Genomic DNA, 22,733 nt, shown 5'->3' with positions numbered 1-22,733 from the left:
TAAAATGTAGCAAATAGTAGCCCTCAATGTCAAAGAGGACTGTTAATTTTATCAACCAACAACATAAATAATCTAGTACTTCTTTTATGCCTCAGCAGAACAGGATGTAGAGTCACTTAATTACTTGAACACTACTATTTAAAAACAAAAATGATTAAATATTTCTAAATATTCCTTTAATAAAACAAAGGAAATTATCGCTATTTCTGACAACGAAGTCAAAAATCAAATAACAATATACTACCACAGTAAAATCTAGTGCAATGGTTTAAATACTACACCATTTTTATGCTGAATACTACAGCGTTTTTATGCTGAGGTAGAACACACGGTCGTGCTCTTGTTAGACATGTACTACCACTGAGCTCATTACATCCCCACGCCCAGAGGCTTGTTATGTGGCTCAGGCTGCCTCAAGCTCACAATCCTCCTGACTCTGTTTCTCAATGTCTGGGACTATGTGTATATGCAGTATTATCAATTTTTTTTAAACTCTAGAGGGAGAAACAGATATAATAAACCCCATATTTTAGTTCTATTTCTAATACCTTCTGCACTAGGCAACCAAAATCGTTTTTACAAAATAATTTCTGAAGAGATGTTATTATTCTGCAAACATCACCTAAAATACAACCTGATTTTAATTACATATACTATTATCTAATTGCCAAAATGAAGCAGCTCTATTATTAATATCATAGTTATAAAAGTGATAGTAGGTGTACACTGATGAAAACTGTCTTTAACAAGGCTGATACTAGGCCATTTTACATGGTTCATTTTTATTATGTCAATTCTTTGTAAACTGCTCATTACAAGGGGCAAGGGCGTACAAGTGCACATACCCCCATGCCATGGTGCACATAGAAGGGTTACAGAACAACCTGTAGGAATAGGTTCTATCCTTCCACCATGGTGGTCTCGGGGACTGAACTCCAGCCACCAGTTTTGGTGGCAAGAACCTTTGCCCAGTGAGCCAGCTTTACAGGATTTCTAGAAATTCTTATGCTTCACTGTGTTTACTACATCAACCTCACAGTACACTGCACCATCTCTTCCCATACCATTCAAACACTCCCGTAAGAGAGGCAGGTATTCATGGGACTACCTTAAGAATCCAAATAAAAGGTGATTCTAACCTAATTCACATAACTACACTAAATGTAGACACTATTCCTGGTTGTACTACTGTTCTGGCCCCACACAATTAACAACCTTCTCATGGCTCAATCCAATTAACTCCTCTGAGGTTCAGAGTGTAGAGCGCAGAATATAACTGACAGCTGTGTTTCTTTAAACAACAGTAATATGAGAGAAAATAGTAACAAGATTCCAATATTCTTAAGAGTTATGAAAATTATTTTTCAGAACTTGTCATTACTTATAAAACCACTCATATCAAACTGAGTAACAGTAATATAAGTGTTAATTTTTTGAGTGCTATTTTGTTAAACTTCAAGTGGTTTAAGAGGATTCCTTCAAAACCCTCTTTCATTTGCTCAATTCTCTTCTCAAGCATATTAGGCTCCATTAACAGCCAATCATGTAAGCTGAGCTGCAAGTGACCCGAGAGTTGCCATAGCAACAGCTGCTTTCTGAAATACGTGTTATGCATTTTAAAAGCTCTCACAGAGAGGATACCACATCTATCAATTAACAACCAAAGCTCAACACAGCACATTATCCAAATGAATAGAAAAACTACCTTAAAAAGGCAAAAACCTCTTAACAAAAGGGACATTTGATGCACTTGACCTAAAATTCTATTGTGATTTATGTTTCAAAATGAAGCCTATAATCAATAAGATGTGACAGTTGAATACTAGGCTTTTTAAAGCACAAACTGATATAAGGAATAATAACCAGAACTTATTTTTAGCAATGAAACATCAAGGATAATGAATGAACATGTGCTGCAATACATCGTCAAACTGCCATGACACCACAGGAATGAAAAAGTCGGCCTAAAAGTGGTTTACCAAAATTTGGTCAATGTGAATACCATAAAACACTCCACTATTTAAAAAAAAAAAATGTAATTCAGTGATAATTGAGATCTCCCCCCATAAATTCCTGATAAAAAAGATGTACAGCTAGCTAGGATTTATCAGCAGTCACTAGACTATTTGGCTCTGTAACAAGAAACTGTACTCTTTATTTTTGCAATGCTATGGATGAGAAACACACAAACATAACCTGCTCTTTGCAAAACAGAGCCAAAGAAATAGTTTGTGAATGTCCACAACTTAAAAACTTAACCTCCAAACCAAGTTTTCTATAGTTCAAGTAAACAGAATGCATAATTTCATGGTATTGCTCACCATGTTAAGGGAGGTGCTACCAACAGGGTAATTAGATAAATATTTTATTAACAGACTCCAGAAACTTAAACGTGACAAAAGATTATATTACATATTTATTATAACTTTAAATTTTCAAAAACGTCAAAGAATGGATTAACAGCTAGAGACTACTGTAATTACTAAAGCAGAAGTTTAGGAATGGTATAATGAAGATGACAAAGGGAAACTGTTGGGGTGAGCTTCCTCAAATTGTATGAATTTTTAATTGTTCATTCCACATCATCAAAGAGCTAAGTGCTGGCAAGATTTTGGTATTTCTATGGACAATAACTGGTTTATATTTTGTAAACATTAGTCCTTCCTCACCTGCCTAAATGCAATCTAGAGATATATCAGAGGCTGCTAATTGGCTGTAATAAAGAATTAACAGCCAATACCTGGGGCAGGAAGAAAGAAGGCAGAACTTCCAGTAAGAACAGAGAGATGGAGTGCTAGATTGTAATTGATACAACAGAAATTAGAGGATCGTTTAAGCCAGAATAAAGTAGACTTAAATTCAGAGGAAGACATGGAGGAGACAAGACACAGACCACACCGGGGCAGAAAAGTACTGCGTGGTGAGTCATAGACTAGAAGAGTAGAGCTAAGTTAAAATGGTATCTGGGAGACTCCCAGCAAAAGTCCTAAGCTTTGAACTATAATAGAAGCCTCATGTCATTATTTATACATCAGGCGGATCCAGAAAGTAGCCATAATAAGAAACTTATAAATAACTGTTAAGAAAGAAATCTAGAAATCTTCATAAAAACTACACAAGAGAATAAAATGGCTGATATTTCTCTTATAAAAGTAGATACAGAGAAATGTCCAGACAGGTAGACAGACAAGCAAACATTATGACTAATGATGCTTACTATCTGACAAACATGGTCTTACTGATTTGCCTTATATACCTTAGCATTCGACTGTTCCAACTATCCTAAGAAGCAAATACTGTAGCCCATACTCTAGAACAGTCAAATGATTAAGAGAATTTAGAGGAAAGCTGCAAATCACAAAGGATTACTCCTAAGTCTTGGAATTTGTGGAGTTTCTCGAGCTGGATTCCTAAACTACTTAGAACTAATAATTCCTTTTGCCCTTTCTTTTTGAACCATGTCTGTATCTGTCCCAGTTCTGTATTTTTAGAAAAGTTAGCCTGTTTCCTTTGTTCCACAGGTTCATACTTAAAAGAACTTCCCCCACATTTCACTTAAATATTTAGATAAGAGATTTAGGATTTCTGACTTATGTACTCTAGATGAGACTTTAGGTTGCCATAATAACTGTAGGGACCTCTGGACAAGGTAGACTCATGTTGTCTATGAAACATGAATCTCAGAACCTCTAAGGATGCCTGTGGTAAACAGACTTGGCACTTTTATCTTTTGCCCCCCTGCGTACTCTGTTATGTATTAAATTACATGACAAAAGATCAACAGACATCAAAATAGGGAAATTGTAATCAATATAATCAATCACACTGGTCCTGAAGAGGGAAGGAAATAAGCAAACAAACCAAAGAGATGCAGCAGGGAAAAAAAGCACATGAAAAACTTGAAGCTTTAGAGGAACCTTACCCTCCACTGCTCGGAGATGAAAGGAGTGGCCAACGAAAGCAGCACGTGGCCTCTAGGACCTGAGCAATATCTCTTCTCCCCAAACCAACACCCAACAAAAAAAGACCACGGGAATATATAGGTACACAGGAATCATTTCTGCCAACAATCTGAGTGATTAAGGAGCCTGGTCACTCTAGAGCCTCCCAAAGGAGCTGACTCCTTTTAGACCTTCCTAGATGCTAAGAAAAGATCAATGGACAAGATATAAATTGACAATTTTGTTTTATCCCAAACACACCTCTTGAAACAGAGTTGCTGTGTACCCCTACTTTCCTCCAACTCACTCTGTAAGGCAGGCTGACCTTGAACTCAAGACATCCACCTGCCTTTGCCTCCCTAGTGCTGTGATTAAAGTCCTGCACCACCACTGCCCAGCATAAATGGACATTTTAAAATTACTGCATTTATGTTTCTTTGTAACAGTGTTTATAAAACCTAACATAAAAATAATTTTTCAGTCACAAAAATTAGAGATTTTAATTTGCCTAAGATTACCTGACCAGTAACTGAGTTTTGTCATTTATTTCAGGAGTATTGTTTTCTTTTTGTGTTTCCTTGCTTCTCTTAAAATCTTCTGCCAATGTGATTCAGTACATACAAAGTAGCAGCAGAAGGGACGAAAAAATAAAGGTACCAATGCTGCTTACCATAGGCCTAAGAAGTTCTGTGATCCATACACATTTCATATATAAAATGGGTCCTGGAACTCACTACTCCTAAACCTCCTGCCTCCACTGTTCAAGTAATGGGATTGCAGGCATTTAATACCACGCCCAGCTCACTGTCAGTAACTGCTGCTGCTAGCATTCACACCTAAGTATGGCTTGTGCTCTTAAGCACTGATGAAGACAACAGGAGTAAAAGCACAGAGTACAGAAAGCTGAACATCTAGAAAAAGACAACTTCCCTGACGTAACTAAAACAGAAAACACTACGTTCTTTCTACATAGTTTCAACGAATTACTTGGTTCTGGACTTGCTTATTATATTTATACAATTATAGCAAATAGCAATTACTGATTTTTGAAAGCATGGTCTAAATTAAACTATACCTCAAAGTTCTGGACTGCCCAAAGAAAAGTCCCATGTTAGCCAGAAATGGCTATGCTCAGTAAATGAAGAGAAGCTACCCAAAGAATACATGGCTTGGACTGCATGATATAGCAAATCTGAGGGGTACAGTACCTAGAGTCTCAGCTAAAGCTGTCCTCAAGGTGCAAGTTTTTCAAGGGAGAGCTAAACAGAACTCTTCCATGACTGTCACAGACATAACATTCTACAGCCATTAAAGAAACTTTATGAGGATAGGGAAGATTTTCAGCTGATCAATTGCCTTCCTTCAGCTCTTTATTGCCCATGTAAATAGGTGGACAAGGTAGCACATGGCTATAATCCCTAGCACTACAGAGGAAGACCCCAACTAGATGAACTGGGCAGCTCCAGCAAAAATAAGATGGAGAGCAACTGAACCAGCTTCTAATCTCCACACAGACACACAGACACACAGACACCAGTACGCAAATGTTCAGACATACATGAATACATTCATGACCACAAACCAAAGGAGAGAAGTTGAAAAGGAGAAAATTAACAACTATCAGAGTTTGTCTGTCAGTTTAAAATTCCAATTTTCTTCGTTCCCAGGCTGGCCTCAAATTCAAAGCCCTCCACATGAGTATGTGAGACCTGAGATGACACACCCATAAAACTAACTGCATCATTAGTTCCCAGGAAGACTGTTGAAGCTACTAAGAAATAATTAAAAAATACTGAGGCTTCTTCACCCCCTTTTTTTTTTCTTTTCTTTTTTTCAGAGCTGGGTACCGAACCCAGGGCCTTGCGCTCGCTAGGCAAGCGCTCTACCACTGAGCTAAATCCCCAACCTTCTTCACCCTTTTTTAACTACAGAAGTTCTATTATTTTTCTACAAAATCTACTTGAACATAAAGCATCAAGACTTAAAAAATAGAAAATTATTAATGTCACTACAACAAACGTTCCATTAAAATGGAATGGAAACATTTAATTTTCATATTTGAGAAACACACACACACACACACACCAAGAGTGGGGGAAGACAAAGGAAGAATATCAGCATGAAATGTTAACAGTGGTTATCCTCCTGTTCAAAAGATAGGGTTGTTTTTTTTTTGTTTTTTTGATTTTGGTTTTTTGGGGGTTTTTTGTTTTTCTTTTCTTTTCTTTCTTTTTTTTTTTTTTTTTTTTGCTTATATCTTCTATACTTTCTCAACTTACTCAAATTGTAAGACTATAGTAATACAAATTATAAGAGTTTTGTAATAATAATTATTTTTTAATTTTAAGTCTCATGGACAGAGGCTGAAGTGATGAACTGATTTTACTCACAATGTGAGCTACATTACAATATAGAAAAAATCTTAAAGCTACTGTGTGTAATTTAGTAGCAGAACACTTGCCAAGAATGCATTAAGGCCTTTGTCTTGCTACCTAACATGGCAAAAAGCAAAATAGAAAATAATTGTATATCTTATGAACTATTGGCAAAACTACACTTGTAAATTATAAATTTATAAATTTATCTCCAAACAAATTCTGCTTGTCAAGGTATAATATTTGTGTTAAGTATTCTACTTAACATCTTTAAAACAACTAGTGAAATTATGACTTTTATTAGCAGCACACAAATGACTGAAATATATACTTTTCTAGAAATTTTAAGTAAATATCTGGTTTTAGCCAATTTATCAATTATTTCTATTTTATAGAATCATATAATAGCAACTCTAAGAACTGTGATAAAAGGCACATAATTACACAATCTTAGTTTCCCCCAATCCTATGAAAAGAAAACTTCTAGAATTCCCATTTAGTTAAAAAATTAATATATGAACCCAAGGTCACCAAATGAAAACAGACAGCAATGCAAGGAAAAACTAATTTGTAGCTTATATTCAAATATGGCTAATGTTACAAAAGTCCCTCACAGGCTAATCCAGTTGTACATTGATCCCGAGATGATGGCAACATTTCAAGAAGTTACAGAATCTTTAATTGAAGGAATCTCCCACTTATGGAAATGGGTCGTGATGGAGAAGAGAAGGTATAAGAGTTTTAAGGCAGCAGGACCACTTCCTCTATCTGCTTCCTATTCACAGAGATGTAAACCCTGTCACAGGTATGACTTCCCTGCCATTATGGACTACATAACACCTAAAATGGTGAGTCAGCATAAATCCTTTCCCCCTCACATTGCTTGAGATAGTTCTTGGTAGCAATGATAAAATTAAATAAACAACAAACAGTGTCTAGAAAATTTGCATATATCAAGACCCTAATTTATCAGTACAATCGCATGCATTAAAAGATCTTTAATGATAGAACCTCTCCATTTTTTAATCAACTTTTATTTCACAGTAGTTCTATATCTCAGTATGTGCTAGGATCTATGTTAACCAATAGCATTAAGATTAATTAGACTATACAGTTTGGGGAGAATTTTGCCTGTTTTTTCTTACACCTATAAAAATTATGCCTGAGGAGGATGATTCAGTGGTTAAAAGCACTGGATGCTCCTCCAGAAAACCTGGGTTTGACTCCCAGCACCCACATGGTTGTTCACTATCTGTATCACCAGTTTAAGGATATCTGACAGCCCCCCTCTTCTGGCATCTAAGGACACCACGCCCACACATTATATAGACATAAATGCAAGGAAACATTGACACACATAAAATTAATTAACTTATTTATTATTTAAAACTATGCCAAGAACAGATCTGAGACAACAGAGTACAGGACATCACATTAAACCTGCTAGATGTAGGCATTTTAGAAGGGATTATAATGAACTTCTATATTACTTTATATTACTTTAGACAAAATAGACACTTTAATAATAGCAAGACTTCCTAAACATGTCTTTTCAATTATTTGTCTTCTTTGTACTTTACGGTTCTCTGTTTACATTTCATTTCCATGGATAAAAAGTATTTTGCAGCTTCTTGAAATAATAGTGTTCCCTTGATTTCTCAGAAGTTCCTTGTTAATACAGAAAAATTCTACTTATTTTTACATGCTGGTTTTTAATTGAGCCACTTTACTGAATTTGTTCATCAGCAATACAGACTTTGGTTGAATTTGTTGGGGAAATCATTTGTTAGGAAACTATAAGCAATGTGACTTAATTTGTTTCTTTTTCTTTTACTTGATTTATTATTAGATCTAACAAAAACTTTCAGTACTGCCAGTACTGGAGATCAAACCCAAGGCATTCTTCCACTCAACTATAGCTCCAATGAGCATTAATAAAAAACAGTATGATAGGGGCTGGGGATTTAGCTCAGTGGTAGAGCGCTTACCTAGGAAGCGCAAGGCCCTGGGTTCGGTCCCCAGCTCCGAAAAAAAGAACAAAAAACAAAAAAAAAGTATGATAAACTATGAAAAAATAGTTCTATAAAAAAGATAAACTATTATGGTAAGGTAGAAATTTAATTTAAAATAATGCATTGAAATGAAAAGGCCATCACTCACTGATGCAAGCATAGAACAAAATCTAAAAGAATAAATCATAAATACATCTTCAGTGACTTCTGATATAGTAAAAAAGGAGACAAGCTGATTTACATAACTCAAACACTACTAAAGTATATTTCTGATTTTTCATTCAAATAAACATCCAGAAATACTTTTTCACTTAATCACTGTACCAGTATCTAGTTTTACAGTCCACACACATGCACCTAATTATACTAATAGAAATGTCATGAAAATCAAGACTCCCCCAGAAAAAGAAATTTACAAACTGAAAATTGTACTAAATGTATCAGTTAAAATAGAAATAATACTCAACTATTATGCATATGAAAACAAGTATACAGTCTTTTCTAGTACAATGGAAGACCTCAGATTTAAAGCCAGGGACCAACACTAAATAAGAATATATACTGAAAATTAAATCTTTAGAGCTTCTAGAACCAATTTTAGTTATATATTCCAGATATGTTATATACCTAAATAGACATATTCAGTGAATGTTCTTTTACCAATGAAACAGAGAGAAATCAAATATCATAATTTTTTTTATATTTTCTACTTTTTGTTTTCATATTGCTAAGGATAGAATCGCAAAACCTGGCATATACATGGCAAATGTTCTATCACTGAGTCATCCTTGACCCATACCATTTTCAAGATCCATACATTTCTCATAAAATTTTATCACATAACACACAAAAATTTCACAAGCAATGGGTTATTATCAAGATGTTAAAAAAAAAAAGATCAGCAAGATAACATTTAGCACATTTTAACTCTACCCAAACTCTATCCTCACCAAAACCATACTAGGTAAGAAAGATATATACAATGTCACGTCCTATTCAAAAGAAAAAAAGAAGGCATAAGAACTTTTATTACAGCTAATCTTCTGATTTTTAAGGTTAGCAATATCATAAAGTCATAAACCATCATGAAAAAGCTGACTAAACTAGTAATTCATGTAAAGAAAAGAACATAACATAATACAGAACATATTTAATGGAGTATTTAAGTTCACTAACTGATAGAAAAAAGAACTCTGTAAGACTAGATCTCATTTATATTAGTTGAAGTAGCTTATACAATGTAGTATTTTGAAAATATCCTAACAGGTAGTAAAGAATAGTCCTTTCTATTCTACTAAAAAGGGGATGAGAAGAAATAGTTGTAATACTAAAAGTAGATAGATCCCAACCTTAAAACACAAGGTAAATTCATTTTATTTTACAGTCCATGAAAAGAATCATTGTTGATTTTAGACAGTACATAACTGAATTAAAACAAAAGAAAAAATATCAAAAACTGCCAAAACAGAAAGTGGTGGTTTTACACTAAAAAGATGTTTTGATATTAGGTGAAGGACATAGAATGACTAGGTTTGCTGACAATTTACAATTGCAGTTAGCACTTTAAATATCTTCACTGTGTGGTAGATAAAACTGAATACATCATGGGCCTGATATAAGCTGATATTTTCTTTTTTAAAAGAGATGAGAGAAATGAAAAAATAATCAATAGTAAAATTAAAATAATTTGAAAGTTTAAAATGTTTTAATTACATGATTAGAAATCGTGCTCTATAGAAAATTTAGAAAACGTGAATAAACCGAACCCAACAGTGGTAGCATACAAGAAGTCACTATATCATTACCTCAATTACTCCAACTTGCCATCATAAGCAATACCTAACACAAAGAAACAAAGAAACTAAAGAAAGAAATTGCAAGGTTACACTACACCATAGATCACAGGCATATACAGAGTATTTTACCTAAATACTTAAGCATAAATTTTGTTGAGTAGCCTATGAAACTTTCTCCAAAAATTAGACCACATTTTAGTCGAGAACAAGTCTTAACAAATACGAATAGAAAAATGTAAATAAATTTGTTCATCTTAACCTATCATAATAGAATAAATAGCAAGAAAATTATACAAATTGATACTGAAAATATGCTCTTGGATTATCAGTCACAAAAATCAAAGACTAAGTTTTTAAGACCCTCAAATTAAATGAAAATAAAAATACAACGTGACAGAACTTAAGACACAGCCAAAGAGATTTAAAGTATACAGATATAGAACTCAAAATAATGATACACCTCAAAATTTTAGAAAAGAAAGGGAGGGAAAGCCAAACTTAAAGGTAAGGAGAAATAAAGCTAACAACAGAAATTAATGAAGTAAGACACCAAAACAAAAATATCGATACCAAAGAAAAAAGTTAGTTCTTTTAAAAAGGTAAAAACAGATCATCAAATCTTTACAGAAATTAACCAAGAAAGGGAGAAAACCAAACCAATCAAATACCAATAAAACAGAGCACAATAATAACACCAACAATGAAATTTCAAGAATTTCTTAAGAGAATATTTTGAAAATTCATATTTCAATAAACTAAAACCCTAAAAGAAATATGTAAGCTCCTAGATACTATCTAAATTAAATGATGAACATAATTATACTTAGACTGTAACAGGCAATGATACTGAAACTAGTAATCCAACAAAGTAAACCCCAGAACTGAAGTACTACTGCATCCTACCGGACCTTTAAAGAAGTAACACCAACTTTCCTTCAATACTCCATAAAATAGAGGGGGATGAATGCTGATATCCTACTTAGGATTACTATAGCTGTGATAAAACACCAGAGCCAAAAGCAACTTGAGAAGGAAAAGGTTTATTTTACCTTTCTTATATAGTCTGTCATCCAGGAAAGTCAGTGCTAGAACTCGTAACAGGAACCTGGAAGCAGGAAATGAAGCAGAGGACATGGAGAAGCGCTGCTTACTGCCTTGTTGCTCTTTGCTTACTCAGTTGTCTTCCCTCTCACCCCCATACGTGTCTGGCTGTATGTATATCTTTGCAAGGGTGCCGGAACTGCTGGAACTGGACTTACAAATAGTTTTGAGCTGTGATGTGGTGTGGTGAACTAAATCCAGGTCTTCTGAAAAAGCATCCAGTGCTTTTAAGCTCTGACTCATCTCTTTAGCCCCCCAGTTTGTTTTCTTACACACCCAAAGACCTCTTCAGGAATGGCACCTGGGCTCTTACACATCAATCACTAACCAATGAAAAAGCCCTCACAGACTTGGGAACCAAACTAATGGAGGCACTTTCCCAATTGAAATTTCTTCTTAGATGACACTGGCTTTGTATCAAGTTTACTAATGATGACGGTGGTGGTGGTGGTGGTGGTGGTGGTGGTGGTGGTGGTGGTGGTGGTGGTGGTGGTGGTGGTATAATGAACCAGCACAGGTACCAAGCTCATTTTATAAAGCCAGAAAATCCTGGAACCAAAAACTAAATAAAGGCACACAAGACAACAAAATACTATATAGCAATTTCCCTAATGACCATAAGTACAAAAATTAATATCAGCTTTATTATGATTGCTAAAACTTGCCAACAATCAAGATGTACTTCAGTAGTTAGCTGGAAAAATAAACTGTGATATAATCAGACAATATAGAATGTTACTCACGGCTAAAGAAGACAAACTATAAAGCATAAAAGACATCAAGAAATCTTAAATAGATGTTGCTAAATTAAAGAAACCAATATAAAAAGGCCATAAAGTGTATGGTTCTTACTGATAGCATTCTAACAAAACTACAAAGACTAAGAACTATCAGAGAGAGGCTGGAGAGATAGCTCAGTGGTTAAGAGCACTGGTTGCTCTTCCAGGGATCCTAAGTTCAATTCCGAGCAACCACATGGTGGCTCACACTATATGTAATGGGATCCAATGCCCTCTTCTGGTGTGTCTGAAGACAGTGACAGTGTACTCATATACATAAAGTAAATAAACCTTTGAAAAAAAGAACTACCAGTGACTGCTAAGAATAACTATGCACAGCACAGAGGTTTTTACATAGTAGCAGAACCAGTGTGTATGGCTCTATGCTGTTTATTAGTCAAAACCCACAGAAAGTACACCACCAAGAATTAACCCTCAGGTAAAGCACAAACAAGGTTAAAAAAAAAAAAAAAAAAAAGAGATGTCACTGAACATTCATCCACTGTAATACTAATGTGCTACCGCTGATTCTAAAGACAGTGCATGGAGGTGGAAAGGGTAAACATGGTGCTTTCTGCTCAGTATTATTTAAATCTAAAACGTCCCTTTAGAAAAAGTAATCAAGTATTAAAAACCGTAGATAGCTACATGGATGAATCTCAAATTAAATTTAGTGAAAGGGTCCAGGTCAAAAATACTAGATACTTCACAATTTATAAGCATTGTGGTAAGTCAGAACACAGAAAAATAAAAGATAGTAAGACCTAAGAGAAATATTCAAGCTCTTAACCACTTTTGATGCTGATTGTTAGACATCTTTTTTGTATAAATTATACTTTGTGAATCATACCTCAATAAACCCATTATAGAAAGCACTGGGAAAGAATACTGTCTTTAACATTTCTGAAGGTTTCCTTTTGGTGAGCAAACATTTATGGTATCTAGGATTTTTCACTGTAAATAAACTTTGAAAGTTTATTTCAGATTGCAAAAAGCACAGCACTATCTTTTATAAATTAAAACTTCTATAAAGTATGTATTCTCCAAATTAAGCAAGTGGGTCCCATCACTAATCAGGACCAAATTCTCAAAGTGTGATCCCTGGATTTATTTACTTGAGAACTTGTCAGAAACACAAAAAACAAAGGCCCACTTTTAACTACAAATAGCCAATTCTCCAGTCTCTGAGTCTCCAGATGACTAACACAGTTTTAAACTCTATACCAATGAAACATTAGTTGGGGTAGGAGATTGCTGCCTTCAATATGGCTTTAAATCCTAAAGTGATTCTAAGATACAACGAAAGTTAGTTTCAATATACTAAATCTTGGGTGGGGAGTCAGATATCAATTTTTTTTTCTTTTTTCCTTTTTCAGTACAGGACTTCTCTGTGTAGCTCTAGCTGTCCTGGAACTCCATCTGTAAACCAGTCTGGCCTCAAATTTACAGAGATCCTCCTGCCTCTGCCTCCTTTCCTAAGTGCTGGGATTAAAACCATGTGCTACCATCAAAACGATCATCCATCATGATCAAGGAGGCTTCATCCCAGGCATGCAGGGATGGTTTAGTATACAGAAAACCATCAACGTAATCCACTATATAAACAAACTGAAAGATAAAAACCATTAGATGCCGAGAAAGTATTTGACAAAATTCAACACCCCTTCATGATAAAAGTCCTGGAAAGAACAGGAATTCAAGGCCCATACCTAAACATAGTAAAAGCCATATACAGCAAACCAATAGCTAATATTAAACTAAATGGAGAGAAACTTGAAGCAATCCCACTAAAATCAGGGACTAGACAAGGCTGCCCACTCTCTCCCTACTTAGTCAACATAGTTCTGAAGTCCTAGCCAGAGCAATCAGACAACAAAAGGAGATCAAAGGGATAAAGATTGGAAAGAAAGAAGTCAAAATATCACTACTTGCAGACGATATGATAGTATATTTAAGTGATCCCAAAAGTTCCACTAGAGAACTACTAAACCTGATAAACACCTTCAGCAAAGTGGCTGGGTATAAAATTAACTCAAATAAATCAGTAGCCGTCCTCTACACAAAGGAGAAACAAGCCGCAAAAGAAATTAGGGAAACGACACCCTTCATAATAGTCCCAAATAATATAAAATACCTCGGTGTGACTTTAACCAAGCAAGTTAAAGATCTGTATGATAAGAACTTCAAGCCTATGAAGAAAGAAATCGAAGATCTCAGAAGATGGAAAGATCTCCCATGCTCATGGATTGGCAGGATCAATACACTAAAAGTGCCCATTTTACCAAAAGCGATCTACAGATTTAATGCAATCCCCATCAAAATTCCAACCCAATTCTTCAGAGAGTTAAACAGAACAATTTGCAATTCATCTGGAATTAAAAAAAAAAAAAACCCAGGATAGCTAAAACTATCCTCAATACTTCTGGGGTAATCACTATCCCTGAACTGAAGCAGTATTACAGAGCAATAGTGATTTAAAAAAATGCATGGTACTGGTTCAGAGAGACAGGCAGATAGAGCAGTGGAATAGAATTGAAGACGCAAAAATGAACCCACACACCTATGGTCACTTGATTTTTGACAAAGGAGCCAAACCATCCAATGGAAAAAAGATAGCCTTTTCAGCAAATGGTGCTGGTTCAACTGGAGGTCAGCATGTAGAAGAATGCAGATCGATCCATCCTTATCACCCTGTACAAAGCTTAAGTCCAAGTGGATCAAGGACCTCCACATCAAACCAGACACACTCAAACTAATAGAAGAAAAAGTGGGGAAGCATCTCGAACACATGGGCACTGGAAAAAATTTCCTGAACAAAACACCAATGGCTTATGCTCTAAGATCAAGAATCGACAAATGGGATCTCATAAAACTACAAAGCTTCTGTAAGGCAAAGGACACTGTGGTTAGGACAAAACGGCAACCAACAGATTGGGAAAATATCTTTACCAATCCTACAACTGGTAAAGGGCTTATATCCAAAATATACAAAGAACTCAAGAAGTTAGACCACAGGGAGACAAATAACCCTATTAAAAATGGGGTTCACCCCAGTGAACTAGTCTATGGGGGAAGGGCGGCAATGGGGGGAGGGTTGGGAGGGGAACACCCATAAGGCAGGGGAGGGGGGAGGGGGATGTTTGCCCGGAAACCGGGAAAGGGAATAACACTCGAAATGTATATAAGAAATACTCAAGTTAATAAAAAAAATAAATAAATAAAAAAAAAATGGGGTTCAGAGGGGTTGGGGATTTAGCTCAGTGGTAGAGCGCTTGCCTAGGAAGCCCAAGGCCCTGGGTTCAGTCCCCAGCTCCGAAAAAAAGAACCAAAAAAAAAAAAAAAATGGGGTTCAGAGCTAAACAAAGAATTCACAGCTGAGGAATGCTGCATGGATGGGAAGCACCTAAAGAAATGTTCAACATCTTTAGTCATAAGGGAAATGCAAATCAAAACAACCCTGAGATTTCACCTCACACCAGTGAGAATGGCTAAGATCAAAACCTCCAGCGACAGCAGATGCTGGCGAGGATGTAGAGAAAGAGGAACACTCCTCCATTGTTGGTTGGATTGCAGACTGGTAAAACCATTCTGGAAATCAATCTGGAGGTTCCTCAGAAAACTGGACATTGAACTACCTGAGGACCCAGCTATACCTCTCTTGGGCATATACCCAAAAGATGCCCCAACATATAACAAAGACACATGTTCCACTATGTTCATAGCAGCCTTATTTATAATAGCCAGAAGCTGGAAAGAACCCAGATGACCTTCAATAGAGGAATGGATACAGAAAATGTGGTACATCTACACAATGGAATATTACTCAGCTATCAAAAACAATGACTTCATGAAATTCATAGGCAAATGGTTGGAACTGGAAAATATCATCCCGAGTAAGGTAAACCAATCACAGAAAAACACACATGTATGCACTCATTGATAAGTGGATATTAGCCTAAATGCTTGAATTACCCTAGATGCACAGAATACAGGAAACTCAAGAAGGATGACCAAAATGTGAATGCTTCACTCCTTCTTTAAAAGGGGAACAAGAATACCCTTGGGAAGGAATAGGGAGGCAAAGTTTAGAACAGAGGCTGAAGGAACGCCCATTCAGAGCCTGCCCCATGTGTGGCTCATACATATACAGCCACCCAATTAGATAAGATGGATGAAGCAAAGAAGTGCAGGCCGACAAGAACCAGATGTAGATCTCTCCTGAGAGACACAGCCAGAATACAGCAAATACATAGGCGAATGCCAGCAGCAAACCACTGAACTGCGAACGGGAACCCCGTTGAAGGAATCAAAGGGCTGAAAGAGCTTGAAGGGGCTTGAGACCCCATATGAACAACAATGCCAACCAACCAGAGCTTCCAGGGACTAAGCCACTATCCAAAGACTATACATAGACTGACCCTGGGCTCCAACTGCATAGGTAGCAATGAATAGCCTGGTAAGAGCACCAGTGGAAGGGGAAGCCCTTGGTCCTGCCAAGACTGAACCCCCAGTGAACGGGATTGTTGGGGGGAGAGCGGTAATGGGGGGAGGATGGGGAGGGGAACACTCATATAAAAGGAGAGGGAGAGGAGTTAAGGGGATGTTGGCCTGGAGACCAGGAAAGGTAATAACAATTGAAATGTAAATAAGAAATACCCAATTTAATAAAGATGGAGGAAAAAAAAAACATGTGATACAAATTCTTAAAGCTAGAGAGAGGGGTTGGGGATTTAGCTCGGTGGTAGGCAAGAGCAAGGTCCTGGGTTCGGTCTCCAGCTCCGAAAAAAAGAAAAGGAAAAAAAAAAGAAAAGAAAACCGAAAGAGAGAGGGGGGGGGGGCGCTAAGAAAGTGCTGACAAAGATGATGTTCCCATAAAGACTCTAAGTATCTTTATTACCTAGCTTTTACATCAATCCAACCAGCCTGTCTTAGTGATTGAATGAAGAAAACTGTTTTCTATTTGTTTATATCAGTGGTTCTCAACCTTCCTAATGCTGCGACCCTTTAACACAGTTCATGTTGATGTGGCCCTCAACCATTAAATTCTTTTATTGCTACTTCATAAGTGTAATTTTTCTACTTTTATGAATCATAAGTACCTATGTTTTTGAATGGTCTATAAGCTACCCCATGAAAGTATCAGTGGACCCCCAAAGGGGTTGAGACCCCACAAGTTGAACACCACTGGTCTACATAAACATTCCAACAGAACTAAACTTCCTGAATTTCGAAACATGCTAATTACTGTTTGTGTACCAGCTGGTTCAAGATTTCAATCTACATTGCTAATTCATCATTTTGGGGGTAATGTAAAAGGAAGAAAGGTTAATTGGTTGTTTCTAACGACAGTGTCTCTTACTGCAAGTCAGGCTGACCTCGAACTCAATAGAAAGTGCACGTTTACCTAGTACTTTCTATATTCTCCTGTCTCAACCTATGTTCTTGAAATCCAATGAGCCACCATGCCTGGCTCTGATCATTTTCTGATGTAATTAAGAATATCTTCCATTCTACTGTCAGGGAAAAAAGTTGGTGGCAGGAACAATGGGAAAATCAACTCTTAAAAAACAGTCTCGGGGCTGGGGATTTAGCTCAGTGGTGGAGCGCTTACCTAGGAAGCGCAAGGCCCTGGGTTCGGTCCCCAGCTCCGAAAAAAAGAACCAAAAAAAAAAAAAAAAAAAAAAAAGTCTCTTGGGGTTGGGGATTTAGCTCAGTGGTAGAGCACTTGCCTAGAAAGCGCAAGGCCAGCTCTCTGCTCCTCTCTGTTCCAGAGACAGCCGCATCTTCTTGTGCAGTGCCAGCCTCGTCTCATAGACAAGATGGTGAAGGTCGGTGTGAACGGATTTGGCCATATCGAACGCCTGGTTACCAGGGCTGCCTTCTCTTGTGACAAAGTGGACATTGTTGCCATCAACGACTCCTTCATTGACCTCAACTACATGGTCTACATGTTCCAGTATGACTCTACCCACAGCAAGTTCAACAGCACAGTCAAGGCTGAGAAAGGGAAGCTTGTCATCAACGGGAAGCCCATCACCATCTTCCAGGAGCGAGATCCCGCTAACATCAAATGGGGTGACGCTGGTGCTGAGTATGTCGTGGAGTCTACTGGCGTCTTCACCACCATGGAGAAGGCTGGGCCTCACCTGAAGGGTGGGGCCAAAAGGGTCATCATCTCTGCCCCTTCCACTGATGCCCCCATGTTTGTGATGGGTATGAACCACAAGAAATATGACAACTCCCTCAAGATTGTCAGCAATGCATCCTGCACCACCAACTGCTTAGCCCTCTGGCCAAGGTCATCTATGACAACTTTGGCATCGTGGAAGGGCTCATGACCACAGTCCATGCCATCACTGCCACTCAGAAGACTGTGGATGGCCCCTCTCGAAAGCTGTGGCGTGATGGCCATGGGGCAGCCCAGAACATCATCCCTGCATCCACTGGTGCTGCCAAGGCTGTGGGCAAGGTCATCCCAGAGCTGAACGGGAAGCTCACTGGCATGGCCTTCCGTGTTCCTACCCCCAATGTATCCGTTGTGGATCTAACATGCCGCCTGGAGAAACCTGCCAAGTATGATGACATCAAGAAAGTATTGAAGCAGGCGGCCGAGGGCCCACTAAAGGGCATCCTGGGCTACACTGAGGACCAGGTTGTCTCCTGCGACTTCAACAGCAACTCCCACTCTTCCACCTTTGATGCTGGGGCTGGCATTGCTCTCAATGACAACTTTGTAAAGCTCATTTCCTGGTATGACAATGAATATGGCTACAGCAACAGGGTGGTGGACCTCATGGCCTACATGGCCTCCAAGGAGTAAGAAACCCTGGACCACCCAGCCCAGCAAGGATACTGAGAGCAAGAGAGAGGCCCTCAGTTGCTGAGGAGTCCCCATCCCAACTCAGCCCCCAACACTGAGCATCTCCCTCACAATTCCATCCCAGACCCCATAACAGGAGGGGCCTAGGGAGCCCTCCCTTCTCTCTTGAATACCATCAATAAAGTTCGCTGCACCCTCAAAAAAAAAAAAAGAAAGCGCAAGGCCCTGGATTCGGTCCTCAGCTCCGAAAAAAAAGAAAGCAAAAAGAAAAAAAAAAAAAAAGTCTCTTTAAATTCCTAAGTAACTCGTTTGGTTTTAGAGGGAGATAATCTGGCTGCGATTATTTCTATATTAAGTATCTTTAATGTTTCCCTAGAAAATCAATTTTTTTTCAATATATAAAAGAAATTGGTCAGTCAGGTACTGGTGGCATGTGCCATTAATCCCAGCACTCCAGAAGAAGAGGTAGGTAGGTGGATCTCTGTGAATTAAAAGCCAGCTAAGTCTACACAGAGAAACTTTATCTGAAAAACAAAAAACAAAAACAAAAGTCAAGTGCATTTCCTTATCATCCCAAGACCCCGTGCGTGTGTGCGTGCGTGCGTGCGTGTGTGTGTGTGTGTGTGTGTGTGTGTGTGTGTGTGTGTAGATAGACAGACAGCGAGACAGACAGACAGTAGCCTGGTATTAAGACAGAGACTTTAAAAAGCTGATTTCTTTGTTTTCGTTAGGTAATCTGTCATATCATAGCCAATTACAACGTTTATTTTCTTATTTAACTAAAGTAGTATCTTTTTCATTCTCTTTCTTCTTTACAGACTGTTTTTTAAAGTGAGAAAGACATTTTTTTCAGGTCATGTACACTGGAAGGAAGGAAGAGAAGGATCATGAGTACAAAATGAAGTACACAGTGAGTCTAAGCTAGCCCAAGCTGTATAGCAAGACCCTGTTCTCTAGAAAAGTAAAAGAGGACAGGCAGCCATAGCACATGACTTTAATCTCAACACTCAGGATACAGGCAGTGGATCTATGTGAGTTCAAAGCCACTGATCTACCAACTGAGTTCCTGCACAAGCAGGGCTATACTAAGAAACCCTGTTTTCAAACAAACAAACAATGAATAAATAAGTAAAACCAAATGGGAGTAGGAATATGAATTTGATTATACATATATTACAGCTATATAAAAAGTACAGAAAAAATTACTTGAATACTATAGTATTCCACAACATATATATATAGTTTTTAATTAAATTCACAAAACCCACAGAATATTCTAGAGCAAGCAAACTATTTATTAGAATAACTATACACAAAGGCTATTAAAACCAGGCCCGGATAACAGTGGAAGAATTATTTCTTAAAAATTATGAGACTAATCAAATTTTTACTGTCGGAATAGAAAGTCTATAAAATTTAAGAAATTTACTTTCTTAGACTAGGAATCAAAGAACAATACAATTCACAAATCATACTTTCTGCTAAATCTTTTATTAAAGGAGTATTAAAGTTTTTACTTTAGTTAATCCTCATTCACAACAATCTAAGATGTCGTGGATGGATATCTTTAATTTCAATAATTAAGAACATTATAAACATTTGATTTTTCTCAAAAAATACAAGTTTTATCCTAAAAAGTTCATATCATAGTTTATCATTCTACTTTCATTTAAATAAAAGAAAGCCAAGAGTTAGAATGAAGGCTGTCAGTAAAGTGTTTGCTGCCCAAGCTTGAGGGCTTGAGTTTGATTCACAAGACTGGGTAGGTGGTAACAGTTAATCTAACTGAACAGGGCAGTTCCAGATTTAAAAAAAAGACACTGTCTCAAAATATACAGTAGAGTTCTACAGAAGGAGTCAATATCAACCTATGACCTCAATACCTATCCGTCATGGATGCTCATGCACATGAGTATGTACACATATACATACACATAAAGAAAGCCACAATTTTTCTAAAGAAAATATAAAATAACCATCTCCCAAAGTTTTGAGTAAGAGGTAAAGAGACAAAGGTATCTTTCAAATATCTAAACATGCACTCAACTCTGGAAGGAGTTAAAGATAGGTTATTAAAAACTAAGTACAGAGCTTCCAGGGACTAAGCCACAGAGCTTCCAGGGACTAAGCCACTACCTAAAGACTATACATGGACTGACCCTGGACTCTGACCTCATAGGTAGCAATGAATATCCTAGTAAGAGCACCAGTGGAAGGGAAAGCCCTGGGTCCTGCTAAGACTGAACCACCAGTGAACTAGACTGTTGGGGGGAGGGCGGCAATGGGGGGAGGGTTGGGAGGGGAACACCCATAAGGAAGGGGAAGGGGGAGGGGGATGTTTGCCTGGAAACCGGGAAAGGGAATAACACTCGAAATGTATATAAGAAATACTCAAGTTAATTAAAAAAAAAAAAAAAACTAAGTAAGAGAAATGGCTTATACAAGAAATCTAAGTATGAGAAATGCCTTATAAGTTTATCTAGAACTAATAACAAGTGGTAAGAACTACAATTTTTGCTTTGTTTTTGAGGATCACTCATTATTCTAGACTGGCTTTCTTCTACAATAGAAACTCTGATCATACTGTGAACCCCAAGATTGTATAGTGGAAATACCTGTCTCTAGTTGTGGTGTGGCTCAGCTAGTATACACCTTTAATCCAAGTACTTTCTGTTTATTATAAACAAGATTAAATAAAATCAATCACAAATTAATTAAGGCAGGCCAAACAACCAATTGCCAGGGAGTGAACATTTAAAAAACAAAAAACAAAAAACAATAGAGAGTAAAAAAAAGTCAGGAGGGCTAATAGAGAGAAACACAGAAAGTGGAAAGGAGGGATATTTAGTTTGAAATTTTTTTTAAGACAATACAGGGAAGAAGAACAAACTCTTTCATTCTGGGACGCTGGTTGAGGAGAAAAGTCGGCTGGATGTTTTCTTTGCTTGTCTAAGCTAGCAGGCTTTCGCCTCAGCATCTGGCTCCTGAGTCTTCATTTGGTAAAACTGAGCAATTGGGATTTTGTCTTAAAAACGACACTGATCTTCCTGCCTTCACTATCCAAGTGTGAGTACTACAAAGGGGCACCACCATGCCCATGTAAGAATGGAAATTAATGACCAGAAAGCTCTTACTGAACATAAGAGTACTAATTTTCTGCAAGTTAAGAGATTTTAATACTAAACCAGACTAACATGTAAGTACAGTAAGTCATACGCTATACACAAACTTCACTTGTCCTCAAAGGATAAAACCCTTTAAAATGTTTCAGATGTCATGTTGTGGTTGCTGTATGTATGTATATACGTATGTATATATGTATGTATGCATGCATGCATGTTTATAAAAGCATCCACGTGTACACTTATCTTTTATTTCTGGAAACAAGCCAAAATACTTGCACACAGCTATTATGGGAGTTTGAAGTGGCACTAAGGAGCTGTGGCCTTCTTGGAGTTGTGGCCTCTCGTTAGAGAAGTGTGTCACAATGGGCAGAGCTTGCCTTGCCCGGTATGAAGCAGCATAGTAGTCTCTCCTGGCTGCAGTCAGATCAAGATGCACAACTCCCAGCTCCTTCTCCAGGACCATGTCTGCTGATAACTGACTGACCCTCAGAAACTGATCCAGCCAGAATTAAATTTTGCCTTTATAAGAGTTGCCTTGGGGGGCTGGGGATTTAGCTCAGTGGTAGAGCGCTTACCTAGGAAGCGCAAGGCCCTGGGTTCGGTCCCCAGCTCCGGAAAAAAAAAAAAAAAAAAAAAAAAAAAGAGTTGCCTTGGTCATGGTGTCTCATCACAGCAATGAAACACTAAGACAGCTATGTACATTACGTTCTACTACTGAGTTATATCCTTAGCTAGTAATGGTAGTCTTTTTCCTTTTTTTAATTATAAAAGGAAGTTTATTTGG

At 37.4% G+C, this 22,733-nt stretch overlaps 1 protein-coding gene and 1 pseudogene across 6 annotated transcripts in view; one reads left to right on the top strand and one right to left on the bottom strand.

The window, feature by feature from the left end:
* Stag1 (STAG1 cohesin complex component) overlaps positions 1-22,733 on the bottom strand; it is a 385,686-nt gene that overhangs the window by 339,729 nt on the left and 23,224 nt on the right. The window contains exon 2 of one of the 6 annotated variants that reach the window (XM_006243632.5): positions 11,174-11,229. The exons of the other annotated variants lie outside the window; for them this stretch is intronic. The gene's annotated coding sequence lies outside the window, so the exon portion shown is untranslated. The remainder of the gene's footprint in view (positions 1-11,173; positions 11,230-22,733) is intronic. 6 annotated transcript variants of the gene reach the window in all.
* On the top strand, positions 17,748-18,944 carry LOC134480220 (glyceraldehyde-3-phosphate dehydrogenase-like; annotated as a pseudogene).

This window comes from Rattus norvegicus, chromosome 8 (assembly GCF_036323735.1).
Source record: "Rattus norvegicus strain BN/NHsdMcwi chromosome 8, GRCr8, whole genome shotgun sequence".
Lineage (NCBI taxonomy): Eukaryota > Metazoa > Chordata > Mammalia > Rodentia > Muridae > Rattus > Rattus norvegicus.
Note: the sequence above shows the minus strand (reverse complement) of the source record. Positions and strands in the feature narration are given on the sequence as shown.